Raw genomic sequence first — 15,481 nt, forward strand, 5'->3', positions numbered from 1 at the left:
TATATATATATATATATACTTATATATATTCAATGGATTGGATATCTTCATACTATTTTGATTGTGGACATTATATTCTCATTCCATACATATACATTTATGAGATACCGGTACCATTGAGGATCACTATTCTTGAAAAAAATGAAATATCTTTTTTTATAAAACCCTCTCTGTGAACACAAGTCGGAGAAGCAGATTGAGATTTGTGATATGAGTTATAGTATATGGGTTGCAAACCCCTCATGATCCTATCTTGGGAGCTGCTAGCTCGGTAGATGTATACAAAAATTCATGTGATAACTTTCACTATTCATCCCATACTTATTGCATTTGCATTGCTTATGCATCTTTCTTAACTCTTATAGTTTTTATTGGCTTATGTTTTGCTTTTGTATACTTTTTGTATATTTTCATTGTTTCATTTCAATATTTGAATTATAATTTTTAGTAGAGATGGTGTGAGCTACCGTTTGGAAATTTATTTTTCAGGTGACATTCTCATAATTATATTTACTTATATTTTATTTTTGCCTTAGTCAGTCGGACTATGATTACTATTTCTTTTTGGTATAGATTTTAGATCGAGTATCACATTTGGAAACTCAGTTCGTGAGAGTGGCTTTCTGGCGTACTGGGGTGATCGAGAGCTCAAAGTTGTATTTTTGAGACCTCATCCTATCTTTATTTATGCCATTTGTAATTTCTAGAGACAAGCTACATTTTTTCAAATTTCATCATATATTAGATGCTCTTACATTTGCAATATCATATTTTGGGGATTTTATATTACTTCTTCAAACTTTTGCTTTATTTACATTTTGTTTTGGCTTGACTTTTTTTCTAGAAGATTCGTCTTGTCTTATTTCTTATTATATTAGGATTTTTTTAATTGAAGGGATGATCTTACTTGTCATGGTTGGGTCGTAAAAGTGACATCATGACGTCATTTTTAGGTCATGACAAATTGATATTAGAGCGCTAGGTTCACCGATCTCATAAGTGTAAGAGCAATGTGCCTAGTAGAGTCTTATGGATTGGTACGCAGATGTCTGTATCTATCTTTAAGAGGCTATAAGATAAATTTAGGAAAGACTTCTCTAATTTGATTCCTTATCATGCAGGTTGTTCATATCAATATTCTAAAGTTTTATTCTATTTATTTTTGTGCAGATGGTGAGGACTAGGTTAAAAGAGGCTAAATATGCTGAGCCAACACCCAATATGGGAGCCCTAAGGTAGGGGTCGTGGTTAACCCAATGGTAGAGGATGGGCACGAGGATCCTCCCAGCTAGAGGACATGCTAGGAAGGCCTTTCCCGATCCTAATATTGTGTATTCTAGGATGATTATCAGATCGAGGATGTTGGGTCAGCTCAGGTTCCACAGAATTCAATCAACACCCCAATGCTTCAGGGTCTTTTGGTTCATCTCTTAAGTTATTTAGAGGGTGTTACCTTGAGTGTACCTGGTATTCCTTAAACTTCAAGTGATATTCCACCAATAGCGTCGGCATCTACTTATGGTATTCCTCATTTTATGGTACAGCCATCATATATGGTACCCCCATATGTGGACTCTTTGCCTGCCATACTTACTATCCTTCAATTGCTTTGGGTACAACTATGTCTTTTGATGATCAAAAAAGATTTGAGAGGCTTATCCGATGGAGGTCGCTTACCAGTTGAAGTCTTTTGGATTCATCTACTATGATTTGGACTCAATTTTTTGAGGCCTTCTTGGAAAAGTTTGTATCTTATAACTTGAGAGACAAAATATGGGATAAGTTTGATCACTTGTAGTAAAGCACCATGTCTATTTTTGAGTATGAGACATATTTTCACATTTTATCTTGATATTCAGCCACTAGTATCTCCATCAAGTCTGAGAGGATTCAGAAGTTTGTGAAAGGGTTAGATGGTTCATATTAATTGGCTATAGCCCAAATAGTAGTTTCAAGGTTTTGTTTCCAATGTATTATTGATCATGCCAAGATGTCCGAGTCTATTATCCAGGCTACTTAGAGAGGCACCAATAAGGTGCATCATTAGAGCGAGTTTACTGGATATATATCTCAAGGTAGAGATTTCTCTAGTAGTGGTTCTAGTAGTTATCATAGTAGACCGATTTAGACTGTATTACAAGGATCAGGTGGTAGATATTCAAGTTTTGTCTCTTCTGGTAGCCAGGTATCAAGTTATATGGGTGGAGGCTTCAGGATCGGCTCTTCAGGCTAGGGCAGTTATTTTAGTTTATCCACACCTTCTTAGATTGGGTTAGTCCATATGGGATGTTTTTTATGTGATATGTTTGGCCATATGGCCAAGGATTTCCTTCGATGTGTGTATGGACCCACTCAGTAGGGCTCTCAGCTTCAACTTTGTCCTACTGTAATATCTGTATTGAGAGATAATTCACAGAGTGGTAGGGTGGTGCTAGTAGTTCTAGAAGTGCTAAAAGTAGATGTATGGGATCTTATGAAGGTGGTCACGGGGCTACCCAATCTATGAGCGAATATGTTCAGTGTTATTCTATAATTGGTGAGACTTGAGGTAGAGTTTTCTGATGTAGTTATTATAGGTATTGTCCTAGTTTGCTAAAGATTTGCTTCCATGTTATTTGACCTTGGGTCTACATTTTCTTATGTGTCTTTATATTTTGCTTTTGCAATTGATATTGCATGTGAGCCGCTCGCTATGCCTCTTCATGTTTCTACCCTTATAGCAAATTTGTTAGTGGTGGATCAAGTCTATCGATTTTGTGTGGTTACCTTTGCGGGATATGAGACTTAGGTAGAGCTGATTATCCTAGATATGGTTGATTTTGATGTTATTTTTGGTATGGATTGGTTAACTTCTTATCATGCTATTTTGGACTGTTATGTTAAGACTATGACATTAGCTATATCAGGTGTGTAAAGGTTATCTTGGAAGGGTATGCTTAATTTAGGCTCGAAGGGTATTATATCTTTTTTACGTGCTCGGTGCATAGTAGAGAAAGGGTGTTTATCTTATTTGGCTTATATCTGTGATACTATGTTGCCTCACCACATCCTATGGATTCTATTCGGGTTGTTCATAAGTTCATGGATTTGTTTTTTGTGGAATTCCTTGGTATGCCTTCGGATCAGGATATTGATTTTTCTATTTATATAGAGCTAGGCACCAAGCCCAGTCCATCCTTTTTTATTAGATAGCCCTGACTGATTTGAAGAAATTAAAGGAGTGGTTGCAAGATTTATTAAGGGATTTATTAGGCATAGTGTATCTCCTTAGGTTGCTATTGTCTTGTTCGTGAAGAAAAAGAATGGTTCAATGTGCATGTATTTTCATTATAGATAGTTTGGCAAAGTGAGATTCCTCACATTAATGACCTTTTTTAGCAACATTAGGGTGGTTTGGTGTTTTCTAAGATTGATTTGATATCTGAGTATTACCAGTTGAAGATTAGAGTGTTGGATATTTCAAAGATGGTTTTTCAGACTTAATACAGTCATTATGAGTTCTTGGTTATGCCTTTTGGGTTGACTAATGCTCTTGCAACATTAGATGACATGATGACATCTTGATTCATTCCAAGAATGAGTTCGATCAGGTGAAGCATTTGAGTATTGTACTTTAGAGATTGCATGATGAGAAATTTAATGCAAATTTTTTCAAGTATGATTTTGTTGGATTATGTCTCTTTCTTGGGTTATGTGGTGACCAAGGATGGTATTATGATTGATCTGGCTAAGATATTAGTGATTCGTGATTGGGCTAGACCTCTTTTCCTAAGATTCAGAGTTTTTTTGGGTTGGCGGGTTATTATCGATGTTTTGTGGAGGCTCTCTCATTCATCGTTGCTCATTTGACCAAGTTCACTAAGAAAATGATAGTATTTTAGTAGTCAAATGTGTGTTAGAAGATCTTCCAAAAGCTCAAAGAGTTATTAACTTTGGCTCCTATCTTGACTTTTCCCAAGAAGATTATGGGCTTTACCATATTTTGTGATGCTTCAGGTGTTGGTTTAGGTGTGGTGTTGAAGTAAAAGGGTAAGGTTATTGCATATGCTACTTATCAATTGAAGCCTTGTGAGAGAAACTGTCCTATCTATGATTTAAAGTTAGCAGCCATAGTGCTTGTGTTGAAGTTATACCATCATTACTTGTATGGAGTTCCTTGTGAGATTTTCTAGACCATCATAGTCTTCCCTGCTTCTTCAGATAGCAAGATCGTAATATGAGGCAATGACATTAGATTGAGTTGCTTAAGGATTATGGCTTTACTATTTTGTATCATCTGGGAAAGGCTAATGTGGTTGCATATGCCTTGAGTCATAAGTTGACTAGTATCTCAGTTTAGATCATCTCTTGACCTAGGAGTGGCCTTTAGCATTGGAGGTTCAGAATTTAGTTAATCAGATGGTTAGGCTTGATATTTTGACACCCAAGCATGTTTTAGACTTTGTTGATGCTAGATCTTCTTTGATGGAGCATATTTGAGCTCATCAGTTGTTTAATGATAGTTTGAGAAATAATTTGGGATAAAGTGTTGAGTGGCGAGTCTATGGAAGCCTCTCTGATTCTGATAGTGTGTTGAGGATTGGTGGCTGAATTTATGTGTCGAAAGTCAGAGATTCGGTTAGATTGATTTTTAAGAAGGCATATTATTCCAGTATTTTATCCATCTTGGTATGACCAAGATGTAACGTGATTTGAAGAAACTTTACTGGTTGGTAGGTATGAAAAAGTATACGGTGGATTTTGTAGCTTGTTGCTTGTGTTGTAACAGGTGAAGGTCGAGCATTATAAATCGGATGGTTTCCTTCAAATATTACCCATTCCAGAGTGAAAATTAGAAGCAGATCAATATGGACTTTGTAACTGGGTTGCCTCATACTTCTCGTGCTTCTGATAGTATTTGGGTCATCATAGATCAGTTGACCAAATCATCCTATTTCATCGCTATTCAGATTTTCTTCAGTGTCAAAACGCATCCCATATTTATGTTCGTGGGATAGTTCATCTTCATGGGGTACCCACGTCTATTATTTTAGACAAAGGCTTAGTATTCACATGTAGCTTCATCCCAATTTATTTGTCGGGTATGATAGTTATCTTTATTTTTCCCTTAGTATTATTATATGCCATTTCTTAGATAGTTGCTCATAGTTTATTTTCATGCTTTACATGTTATTTCTATTCTCATTTTTGTTGGAGGTCAGTTCATCGATGACTAATAAATACCACGTTTTTGGTACTCATACTTCACTTCTGCATCCTATAGATCATAGTATGAGTTCTCGCCATTGATTTCTGCATCATGCAGAGCAGCAATGGATCAGAGATTTAGGGTGAGATCCTGACATTCACAATTGTTCCTTCTCTCCCTCTTACTATTACTATGTTTATATTTTATGCTTAATTTGTACTATTGTTGTATTAGAAGCTCTTGTACTGAATTCACCAGGATTTAGGATTACCTTTTTATTCTGTTCTCTTTATAGAATTATTTTTCGTTGTTTTCTTCCTTTCTCTTGATAGTCTATTACTAGTTGTTTCGAACTATCGGTTGACAGTTTAGATTGGAATTACACATGAGGGATAGAGTTTAACTATAAGATAACGAGAAGGATAGAATAATAATCAGCTGAGAGAAGGATCCAGATTGAAAGCTTCCATCATTTGTCTGCTAGGAATCTTATAATAATCAACTGAGGGAAGAATCCAAATTGAAAGCTTCCATCATTTGTCTGCTAGGAATCTTACCAATATTATCAATACATTTGCATGTGAAGTTTAGGTTGCATTAATATGTTGCAGTATTTAATATGATAAAGTCGGAGAAAGTTTCTTGTCCTCTTTAACCTAGTATTGATTTTTGCTTTCGTCAAGTACTTTTTGGTAAAGCCACTCAATGAGAATTGGAAAAGCATATAAATCGATAATCAAGAAATAATTATCCTAATTTCTGGTTTACTAGTATTTACTGGACAACTACTTCAATAATATGAGTTAGTGATAAATGCAACTTTTTACTAATGGCATATTAGATAATAACTAGTTAGCTCAACTATTAATTACCAAGAACAAGCTTAATTTAAAGTGAAAAAATAATACGAGTTATGGTACTAGAGATTACTATGTTATCAGAATTAACGAGTCTATACTGTTGACATTATCCTTCTCATTAATTATTAAACTACATTATATATTATAATTAATGAGAGTGTTAATATGTAGCTTCAATATGTATCGTATATTTTATTTGATTTTGAAATGTCTTCTATAGTTTCTTTACTTAATTTAGAAATATCTAAAACTTTTTCTATATTTATAGGGTTTCTTTTTCTATTCATATTATAATTATTTTCTTGTTCTGAGATTATCATAGTATTTAATTATTTCTTTTTTGTATATTTTATATGCTTTCTTTAACATTATTTTTTGGCTTCGTATGCTCGTTCTTTTTCTTTTTAAATCTACTTAATGATGTTATTATTTAAGTTGAGAGTCTATTGAAAATAATATTTTTATCCCACAAGATATGTCACGATCCAAAAATGAGGTCATGATGACACTTGTCGCGACCCAATCTTGACAAGTAAGTCCATTCCAAAATCAAAATAAAATTTCAATATAATATGAAATAAGGAAAGATAAGACTTCTAGAACAATGCTGGCCAACACAAAACATAAATAAAGCGGAAGTTAGAAGAAGTAATATAAAACCCCCAAAATCTGGTGTCACAAATGTAAGAGCATTTAATATGTGACGGAATTTGAAAATACATAATCTGTCTCTAGAAATGACATAAAGACATAAATAAAGATAGGATGAGGTCCCAAAATGGAACTCTGAATTCTAGAGTGCTCCAGTTCCTCGAAAAGTCACCAACTCTATAGCACAAACTCGAGTTATGATCTGCACCGAAAGGGCACAGTATTAGTGAGTACGACCTACTTGTACTCAGTAGGTATCATAGATCGACTGAGCAAACCAGATAATAATATAAGTAAGGAAAATTATGAGCACGTTATTTGTAAATATAAAAGTTCCTAAATGGTAGCTCACACTGCCTCCACTAATAGTTCTAATACAAATACTAGAATGAAACAACACAAATGTACACAAAATTATACGAAAGCTAAACATACGTCAAGAAAACTAAAAAATCACCAAAGATGCATATGCAATGCAAGGCAATGATGATGGGATGAATAGTGAAGGTCATCACATGACTTTTTGTACACCTACCGAGCTCAGATCTCCTAAGATATGACCCATAGAGGGTTCGCAACCCATATACTATAACTCATATCTCAAATCTCAGCCCACTTCTCCGATTCATGTTTACGAAAAGGATTTTAATAAAAAATATTTTATTTTCTCTAAAAATAGTGTTTCTTAATATTACCACTATATCATATATGTATATGTGTGGAATGAGAAGGTAATGCTCAAAATCAAATTAGTATGATAATATGTAATCCATTCAATAGATATATAAGTGAGCTGAGAAATCAACTCAGTATGTCCACAATTCATGATTATCAACTCTAATTAGGCACCATCAGAATAAATATGCATGTAAGTCATCATTAATATCATATTAAACCCTAATTCGGGCATTTCTATCATGATAAAGGCAACTAATTCTCAATAAGGCCTATACTAACAAGTCAAGCCCCCACAAGGACAACACAGAATTTCAGATATCACAAGTCAACAACAACAAAATGTAAGCCCTCACTTAGGCACAAAACAACAATGATAGTCTCAAAATATAATCCCATATTTATTTTTCCCAAACCATAACATGCTTTACTTATTTATTTGAAGATTCATGAGAGAAACTACACTACCCATGATTTGGAGTTGGTAGCCACAATGTTTATGTTTAAGTTGTGGCACCATTACTTGTATGGAGTTCCCTATGAGATTTTATCGAATCATCATATCCTTTAGTACTTCTTCAATCAATAAGATCTTAATATGAGACAATGGTGTTGGCTTGAGTTGCTTAAGAATTATAACCTCACTATTTTTTATCATTCGGGTAAGGCTAATGTGGTTACAAATGCCTTGAGTCAAAAGTCGACTAGTATGGGTAGTTTAGCTCATCTCTTAATCCAAGAGTGGCTTTTAGCCTTGAAAGTCCAGTCTTTAGATAACCAGATAGTTAGGCTTGATATATAAACACCCAAATATACTTTAGCCTTTGTTGATGCTGAAACTTCCTTGATAAAGCAGATTTGAGCTCACCAGTTTGGTGAAGATAATTTGAGGGTAATTCGAGATAAGGTTCTGAGTGGAGAGCCTAAGGAGGAATCTCTTGATGTTGATGGTGATTTAAGGATTAGAAGACAAGTTTGTGTGTCAAGAGTTAGCGGATAGGCGAGACTGATTTTTGAGAAGGTGCATTATTTCAGGTATTCCATCCACCCAGGGGTGACTAAGATGTATCATGATTTGAATCAGCATAACTGGTGGGGTGGTATGAAGAAGTATGTGGTAGACTTTATAGTTGGTTGCATATTTTGTTAGCATGTAAAGGTCGAGCATTAGAGATCGAGTGGTTTGCTTCAAAGATTACTCATTCTTGAGTAGAAATAGGAGCAGATCAATATGAACTTCTTGAGTTCGTTACCTCGTACTTCTCATGGTAATGATAATATTTGGGTCATTGTGGATCAATTAACCAAAATATCCCATTTTGTACCTATTTAAATCTCCTGCAGTGTTGAGAGATTGACCCATATCTATATTCGGGAGATAATTTATCTTCATAGGGTAGCCATGACCATTATTTCAAATAGGGGCTTTGTGTTCACATATAGCTTCTGGCGGATATTTCAAGAGGATTTGGGTATTCAGGTTGACCTTAGCACAACTTTTCACCCCTATACCAATGGTCAGTTGGAATAGACTATTTAGGTTTTAGATGATATGCTCCATGCATGTGTTATGGACATCAGAGGTCAGTGGGAGCAATATTCACCCTTATTAAAGTTTGGTTATAATACTAACTGTTATTCAAGTTTTAAGATGACACCTTTTGAGGTGTTGTATAGTAGTCATTGTTGATCTCCTATTGGTTGATTTGAGATTTCGGAGGTTAAACTCCATGATACTGACTTGCTTTGTGAGTTTTTGGAAAGGGGTCAACTGATTCAGGATAGGCTTCAAGTAGCACAGAGTAGGAAAAAGAGTCATGCGGATCGTGGGCTTTATGCCTTGAAGTTTGGAATTGCTAATCAAGTTATATTTTGTGTGTCAGCCATGAAGGGTCTAATGAGGTTTGAAAAGAAGGGCAAACTTAGGAATTTTTTAGATTCCTTGGATAGTTAGGGAAGTTGCTTATGAGTTTCCTTTACCTCCTAACTCTTCAGCCGTTTATCTACTTTTTCATGTATCTATGCTTCAATGTTGTATTCTAGATGAGTCTCAATTGCTTATTTGGGACTCGATTTAGTTGGATGAGAGGTTGGCCTTTGTAGAGGAGCCAGTGTCCATTTTAGCCAAGGATCTTAGGCGGTTATGGTCTATAGATATTCTAGTGGTAACAGTTCAGTGAAAACACCACCCTGTTGAGGAGGCTACTTTGGAGATCGAGGCCGACATGCATAGTAGTTACCCTGAGCTTTTTACCGATCCAAGTATTTTCTTGCCTTTTAATTTGAGGACGAACTAAATTTTGAGTGGTGGCTACTGTAATGAAGTGTGAAATCTTGATTTTTATGTTCTTTGGCCACTTTTATTTTTTTCTTAATTTCTATATGTTATTTTGGGGTATGGGGATGTTTGACACAGTTTCAGATACGATCATGAGTAATTTGGGAGAGTTTGTGTTTTTTTAGAGACTTTAAATGTTTCATGGTTAACTGTAATTAATATTTTATGTTCTGAGTGCCTGATGGAGATTTGGACAGTTCCATTAGGTCAGAAAAGTTGTATTTGGGTCAGTAGCGGGGTTGGTTCAGATTCGGAGCCTTTAGTTTGTGTTTCGATCCTCTGTTTGAAAAACTAGTGAAATATGCCTTAAGGGGGTCTTAGGAGTTAGTTTATTGAAAATATTTTTTTTGAAAATTTGATGTTTCCATTGAGTCAAGAACGTTAAGATTATCCTGGTAGCATATAGGGGTTGTCTCAATGGGGTACCGATCAAATGCCGAGAGTCTGTTCAAAGCTTGGTAGGTTTGCAGCACAATCATCGATTACTGATATCTGATGCAACTGCTTAAGTAGCCACCACTTTAGTTCCTAACAACGCTTAAGCGGTAACGGCCATTTAGTCGCTTAAGCAGCAAACATTGTACATAACCTCCTTTTTTCTCGATTTTTTTTTACATTCTTGGACTTTGAGCTTTGGGTGTCGGTAATTTTAGGGTTTTCATCATTTGAGCTTGGGTACGCTACAAAACCTTAATTCCATTGCTTTTTATTGATTTATATCATTAAAACACTCTTTAATCTTGATTTTAACATGAGATTTTGAGGATTTTTCTTTTAAAAGGTTGAAATTTTTTTTTCTTTGATTTGGACTTTGTTTTTAATTCGTTATTGCATAGGTTTTCAACTGAAGATTCCTTTAACCTTGAGTAATGTATTTCTAAAATAAAAATTTGGCTGCACCCTTTTTTTTTAGCTTATTTTTCGAACCCATTTTGGAGCGGACTCAAATATGAGTAATATGGTTATCATTATCTTTCTTTTAACATGTAGATGCCATATTTGAGTATTGTAGTTGATTCTGAGGCCTTTCAAAAGGAAAAAGCTCCGTATTGAAGCACTTTAGGCTTGAATTTCTGTGATGACCCATTTCATCATTACTAAGTTATCCATGATAAATTCATGAAAACTTTTCATTTTTCATTATTCAATATTAACTTGATCTCAAAATAGTCATCATTTTATTTATTGTGTCTCCTCAAGCTTTTCGGCTAAGATTTAAATCTTCTGATGTGTCAAGATAGACTCAAGTACGATGAATTTAATTATTTCATGAATACTAATATCAATAATTTAGTTTGGAAGTTCTTTATGTATGAATTAAGGTCGTACAATATCCCTAACACAAAGTTATGTATAAAACTTTCTTCCCGATAGAGTTTTGTTATGGGTTTATATTAGGACCAACTTCAAACGATCATATATCCTAGAATATAAAGTGTTAGGAGGCCCAATACCCACCAAATAAAATTTCTCTGAGTTCTATTTTCAATGAACAAATTGTTCGTCAATCCGAATTTGGAGTAAGAAGTTATGACTATTTTACTGAGCGTTGTTCGGGCTGAAATGGGAATTTCGCTGTAGCGAGAATTCTGGTCGTATTTAAATCAATTTTACCCATGTTTTAGGTCTAAAAACCCAAAACTTTATTCCTTAATCCCAGAGAGGTCATTTCTCAAAGCTTAAGGTGAAAGTCCTTCATTGAGGTAAGTTTTTCGATTATTTTCTTCGTTTTTAATGGTTTAACATCTTAGAAGGGGGTTTGGGCTACAAGTGACAAAAATATTTTAAAATGAGGTGTTGGTGACAAAAGTCTTATTAATTGAGTGGATGCGACAATTGCTTAATTATGGATTAAAGTTTGAAAAATTTCAAAATAACTCACAAGTTTTCAAATTTACACTTTTATCCAAATGTTAGTTAATATAATGAAAAACGAAGAAAAAAAGACGTGTTTTTCTCTCTCCTCATCCATTATTATTTTCTCTCTCTTCACGATATTTGTTGCTCATTGTTGCTACTGTTTTATTCATCATCTTTTAATTCATTATCATCATCTTATACTTCATTATTATCTTTATATTCTTCTTGTTGACCATTGTTGTTGTTGTTGTTACCGCAACTGCTGCTCTTTGACCAATTTCTTAGGTAATATTTTGTTTCGTACATCACTTTCAGCTTTGGCATTTACTTTGAGAGGAGACTTTGGTAAGTCAAATTATGCTTTTTAGTTGAATTTGTCATCTGGGTAACTGCTAGTGTACTGTTTTTGCTACAATAGCTAGCACACGAACATGAATGCAATATAAGAGCAATCTGTTTAAACAAATCCATCATCTGTGGCACCAGATAAATATTCTGTTGCAATAGTAGACTCATGTTGGATTCATGATTATGGTTCTAGGTGCCCATACAATGAATCACATAGATGGGTATTCTTAATCTGTTGCACCAGATTAGTTGTCAGTTTTAACAGATTAATAATCTGTTGTACGAAATTACTAATCTGTTGCAACAGATAATTATTATGTTGCAACACATGAATAATTTATTTCGAACAACAAAATACAGCTTCTATCACAAACCCAACAGATAACTCATACGTTGATCTCTTGCTATTGATACTTATTCCTCAATTGTAGACATGTCATTTATTGAGAAAAAGAGATAGACAACATGAAAATTAAATAAGAATTAAAACGTCAAATGCATCGAACATAAATTTTTTATTAAACCAAAAAAATAAAAATACATAGGTAAAAGAAAATAAAATGCTTAATTATTATTATCATCATTATTATTTGTATGGCCAGCCGACCAATCTTCAACCGACAGCAGCAGCACCCTCCTCAGCCTACGGATCTGCCGCAGTATGCTTACCCTGACGGCGGCCAACTCCCACTGCAGGTCATGAACCTCCTTTTGTAGTTCCCGAATGGTGTCTTGAAAAATGGCGATATCCCACACTGGATCAGCCATATCTAGAGAAAATGCATAAGTTGATAAAACACACATGTAAAAACAAAAGTAAAGAAAAAAAAGAATTTGAACGTAATACAACGTATATTTACACAAAAATTGAAATATTTTTTACTATAGTTCTATATTTGATTCTATATCATATATATCTCTCATTCTATATTTATTTCAAAATTGTTTAATGGAGTGGTTATTTATAATTAATGAGACATTCCTCCGCTTTCAGGCGAAAGTAAAGATAAAAAACAAGAATCGATCGTTCAAGTATTTCAAATTGAATGGCAAAATGACAGAAAGAGGGACATATAAAAAACTTACCAGAGACGGGAAAAAACTATCAAGTCCTTGAAGAGAAAGTAGTTGAAGGTGTAACAAGAGCAAGGAATAAATAGAGTGCAGTAGAATAAATGATTGAGTAAGGAGGGACCTATTTATAGAGGATGAACTTGAATGTCTTAGGCAAAAAGTCACAACTGTTCACCTCTATTTATTAATGACATTTCTTGCTTACTGTGAAAGTTATGACTTGATTAAATTAAGCAATATTGTGATAAGTCATGACTTTTTAGCTTATTATTATTAATAACTAGTTCTTTTCAAGAACTATTTTTATATTGAGTTGTGACAACCGATTATATATCTGTTGCATCTAATAACTCATCTATGACAACAGGTATTTGCAACAAATAGATAACCTGTTGCATCAGATAATATATCTGTTGCAACATATAATCAATATATCTTTTTTTTTTCAAAAAATATCATCATGACATCCAAATTTTTTGACTTTTTAATTTACTGTTCACCTCCATTTATTAATGACATTCTTGATTACTGTAAAAAGTTATGACTTAATTAAATTAAGTTATATTGCTATAAGTCATGACTTTTCAGGAGCCATATTTATACTGAGTTGTGACAACATATTATATATCTGTTGCATCAGATAACTCATCTGTGAAAACAGATATATTATCTGTTTTAACAAATGGATAACTTGTTGCATCAGATAACATATCTGTTGCAACATTTAATCTATATATCTTTTTTTTTAAAAAAATTATTATCATGACATCCAAATTTTCTGACTTTTTAATTATATAAATTAATAAAACAGATTTAAAGGCGCAACTGTTCACCTCCATTTATTAATGACATTCTTGATTACTATAAAAAGTTATGACTTAAATAATTAAGCAATATTGCGATAAGTCATGATTTTTCAGCTTATTATTATTAATAATTAGTTCTTTCCAGGAACCATTTTAATACTGAATTGTGACAATCGATTACATATATGTTACATCAGATAACTCATCTGTGACAACAAATATATCATTCGTTACACAATAGATAACCTGTTACATCAGATAATATATCTGTTGCAACATATAATCTATCTTATTTTCAAAAAAAAAAAAATATCATCATATCATGAATCTAAATTTGCTAACCTTTTTATTATAAAAATTAATAAAATAGATTTAAAAATAAGAATATTTTTATGAGATTTTTACGGTTTAAATTGTGTTTTATCATTTATTTTCTTATTGTTTTATGTGAAAATAAATGACTTAATTAAATCAAGCTGGTGAGTTTTTTTATTATTGTGAAAAGTTATGACTTTTAAGACACCTGGTTTTCAATAATCATTTCTTTAATAAAATAATAACCATTATTTTTATTGAGTTATGACAACAGATTGTATATCTGTTGCATCAGATAATCCATCTATTGCAACAGATGTACCATCTGTTGCAACAAATCGACCATCTATTTTAGGAGCTTTTTTGATTTCTTCTAACAACTCATTCATCAGTCCCAACAGATAAGGAATTTGATGCATCAGCAGCATTGTTTGTTGAATGTGTTTAGACAAAAAGTCACAGTCATGACTATTATCCTTTTCCTTAACAATCATCATATAATCCAATGATGTGACTTCTTTTTAAATTAAATAATCTTTCTTTTAAGGTTATAAATTGTGTATATCATTTAGTTCCTTATTATTTATTAACAAATCATTTTTAAGAGTATCATGACTTTTCACCACCCACCCTCTATTGCCACGAGTGCTCAATCCCTACCTCCAACCGTCGAAATGTTGAGACTATGGAATAAATAGAATGATAATTAAATATTATATAAGAATTAAAAATTCAAAGTTGACCAAACCAAACCAATACATACGCTAAAAGAAAGAAAAAATATAACCTAATTATTATTACTACTATTATTATTATTATCATCATCATCATTATTATTATTATTATTATTATTATTATTATTACTATTATTATTATCAACCAGACAATTTTCATCTGGCAGCAGCAGGGCCGCCCTCCTCAGCCTTGCTTTGAAGTCGGCCAAATCCCTCTGAAGGTCATCAAATTGCCTTTAAAGTTCCCGCAAGGACTCCATACGAATATTCTTGTACAAATCTGGATCAACCATATTTGTATTGTAAGTGTAGTAGAATGAATGAGTGAGAGAGAGAGAGTAAGGAAAGGAGGCCGGAGGGACCTAATTATAAATGATTGAATTGGAAGGGGTGACTAATAGTCAAACAAGAAGCCACGATTGTTCATATATCCCTTAATTAAATAAAATTGGTGACTTTTAGAATATATAAATTAAAAAAAATGGATCTAAATATAACATTTTATTTTTTTTATTATATTTCAGAAAGAAAAGAAAATTGCTTTAAAATAAATCTAACAAATGGGTAATCTGTTGAAAAATTTAATCCATCTATAGATAACTTACAACACATTGACAATCTGTTGCAACAGA

Source organism: Capsicum annuum, chromosome 4 (genome assembly GCF_002878395.1).
Source record: "Capsicum annuum cultivar UCD-10X-F1 chromosome 4, UCD10Xv1.1, whole genome shotgun sequence".
Classification (NCBI taxonomy): Eukaryota; Viridiplantae; Streptophyta; class Magnoliopsida; order Solanales; family Solanaceae; genus Capsicum; species Capsicum annuum.